A 3,499-nucleotide genomic window follows, 5' to 3' on the forward strand; every position below is an offset into this window, starting at 1 on the left:
GCCTATCCTGGCCGGCTTCTCCTGTCCCACGGCCACCTTTTACATTCTAAGCAGTTTACTCACATATTATGGGAATTATTTATTTTTCTGACCTCTTCCCTGCTTTCACTAGAAGTTGTGTCTCAGGAAGGCAAAGTTGGGGATGGCTTTTTCCCTCCCGATTTATCCCAGTTGCCTGAGAGGACGACCGGCACGCAGAGGCACTCGGTGAGTACCGCACCCACCCCCGTTTCCACATCGGACCCGGCTTCTCCCGCACGCTCTCTCGTGGCGCTCTCCGCAGGGAGACTGGTCCCCTCTGGCCTGGTGGTGACACCACTTCCGAGACGAACAGCACAGAAGGGCGTGTCTGGGGTGGGCTCGAGCGGTGCTCAGAGCTCACTGCAATTCTCCCTCCGTCCATGATAAAAAGACGTCCCCTATTTATTTCTTAGATGTCACTAACAACCTACAGTTGACTTATTTAAAACTCGGTGCTGAAGGAACATCCAGGAGCGGCCGCACGTGGCTGAGTCCCGCCGCGGGCTGAGCCTGAGCCCTGCGGCACCGTGTCCGTGGGAAGGCAGCGTGGGAGGGGCAGGGGGACGCCCGAGGGACCCACAGGTGTCAGACCCTTGGTCCTGAAACGTGCTTCCTGATGTCACATAGGAAGAGCCCAGTTGTTTCTTAACACGTGTTTAACCACCTTGGCGTCCCTCCCTGAGCAATCCAGCCGTCTTTCCTGATCGTATAGCCCGAAATCCCCGCTCTGACCGCGACTGCCCGTGCTGTTTCCCCGCGGTCCCGCGGGTTTAACGGTGGCGCTCCCTGTTCTCAGTGTTTATTTTGCTAGACCGTCTGCCATGCTTATTGCGTCTGTTTCTATCCGGAGTGGCAGGTCCTCTTTGTTCGTCCTTTCCCCCTTTCCTTCATTCTGAATTGTCCTGGCTGTTCTCACCGGTTATACTTCCAGAAGGTTTTAACAATTATTTCATCCCGTTTCAAGAAAAATAAAATTTGGTGAGATTTCAATTAGAATTAAGTTAAATTTCAAAGTTGATTTGAAGGTATCGACATCTTTGCAATATTTTATTTTTTCCATCCAGGAATGTTCTGATTAGTAATTGCTGGTATATAGGAAGATTGCATTTCAAATACCTATCTTGAAATCCCTTAAACTGTAATAGTGTTCCAGATTTTCTAGATTAAAAATTATGTCATGTAGAAATCACGATAATTCGGTCTGTTTCTTCATCCCCTTTTGTAACAGGGAGTGCGGCGGCCCCTGGTCACACAGCAGCGGCGGCGGCGGGGCCTGTTTCGGCCCTGGCCCTGGCGGGAGGGGAGTGACTCTGGCGTTTAGCCACGGGAGGGACGCGACAGGCTGTTGGTTGAGGCAGATGCTACTGACCGTGTTAAGAGAAATCACTTCTTTGGGGGTGGCGAATGTATGCAAAATCGGCGATAATTTTTAATCGAAGCTTTTCAGCCTCGGCTGGACTGGAAATGTGACCGTTTCCTGGGTTTACTCACCCTGACGTCTCCTTCCACGGCTGAAATAAACCTTGCCGCTGCGCATGCAGCACCTGCTCTTTCAATACGCAGAAAATTCCGTTCCCTGGCGTTTCCTTTGAGTTTTATGACTACAGTAAAAATACTAGATCACTGGTGTGTGGTGTCCCTTCTGCTCAGTCTTTGTCAGTTTCTGTATCAGGAGTTTGCAGTTTCGTGAAAGAACTGGGGAGAGTTTCCCGTGCTCTGCCTGTTTCCGCCACGCAGGAAGGATCCGCTCCTGGCGTGGACGGGAGGCTCGTCCCGGGGAGCGTCTGGGCCTGTCGGTTTTCTCTGAAGCAACGTTAGCAATTATTACATTTGCACCATCACGGTGCTGAGCCTTCTGCTTCACTTCGGTCCGTTTTCTCAGGGAAGAGCCCTTTTCCTCGAGATGCGGACGTTTGCTCTCATGTGACGGCTTTTAACAATCGTGCGTGCTCAGTCTGCAAAACGAAGCTACGAGGGAACGAGGGAACCACTGACCAGGACATGCGTCAGAGGACAGTCCCTGTCATTCGCTGTCTGTCTGCAGTTTGTCCTCTGCACTGCGGCTGACGCTGTTTGCATTCCCCGTCTTCCTGTTGGCTGGAGGTTGGTCTGTTTGTCCCCTGCTCGGGGCTCACCTTAGAACAAGGACGTGCTGCTATCGAACAATTCTATTATTTTTCCTAACTAATGAAAACTGATTTCCTTTTTCTTTTTCTTTTCCTTTCTTCTGCTTTCCTTGGATTTGCTTTATAATTTTTCCCACTTTTTGAGTTTAATACATATTTTTTCATCTTTCTGATTGAAAAGTAAAGGTATTCGATACCACGAAATTGCCAGTAAATACCACTTTCGCCACATCACATATGCATAACGTTGTCATTGTTATTATTTCTATGTAATCTGTGATTGCAACTCTTATTTCTTCATTGACTTAGGAGGCACTAGGCTGCTTTCTCCCTTTTTTATGTGGTCGGGAGTGTTGTGTTTACTCTGATGTTGCTAATTTCAATTTTTTATGCCACTGCTTTTAAGAAAATGTCCATGATTTTTACTTTGGAGATATATTGGACTTTTTTGATGCTATTATAGATCATTTTTCCAAATTTTCTAAACAAAGGTATTTAGTTTTTCAGGGTACTGAGTTTAACAGACCTCAAGTCAACATTATAAATTACAGAATTCTAATACTCTACATTTTTATCTACTTTTACCTGTGAAGTCTGTCAAATAGTCAGAGGCGGGTATTAAATTCTGCTACCGTTACTTATTCCTGCCTGTTTCTTCCGATACCAAAGTCAGGTTTGTGCTGACTCTGTGTTGAAGTTATATTATTCCCTGAAAGGCTTATAAATAAAATAGACGATTTGGAGTCTTAAATTTTTCTTGATAAATATGAATTCTGAAATCATGCTTTATTTTTATTTAATATATCTGAACCTAAGCTTGTAATTTCAACCTGACTCGAAGTTTGTAGTCCTGCATCTTGTAGATGTTATAGAATAGTTTACTTTTTTGTGAGGTGGGAGTCTTTTCCTCTCGCCAGGTGAGTTTATCCCGTGTACATATATCCATTTACATGCATTGTCACAACTGATATTCTCCCTCCAGCCATCCCTGCGTTTAGTTTATGTGCTTTCTTGTTGGCTTCTTAACTTCTGTATTTTTTTGTTCTTTCGAGACTTACAGAATCCACATCCTTTTAAATGCTATGATTTACCATCAAAAATTTCAAGGACTCCTGTTGCTCTAATTATAAACTTCAAGAATAAAAAAAAATGGCTTTTTGATTTTCTCATCTGAAAATGAGGCAAAATACACTTTTTCCTTACGACAGTCTTGCTTCTCCCAGGTTTTTCCTCGTATATTTAAACTCAGTTTCTCTTTTCTTTCCCAAATAATGATTATTTTCTATTATTTATCTTCTCAGTTAACAAGGGTAGACATTTGCATTTTGTTTTGTGACTGTATGGGAAACAGG

The sequence above is a fragment of the Propithecus coquereli genome, unplaced genomic scaffold (genome assembly GCF_000956105.1).
Source record: "Propithecus coquereli isolate 6110/MARCELLA unplaced genomic scaffold, Pcoq_1.0 Scaffold803, whole genome shotgun sequence".
Classification (NCBI taxonomy): domain Eukaryota; kingdom Metazoa; phylum Chordata; class Mammalia; order Primates; family Indriidae; genus Propithecus; species Propithecus coquereli.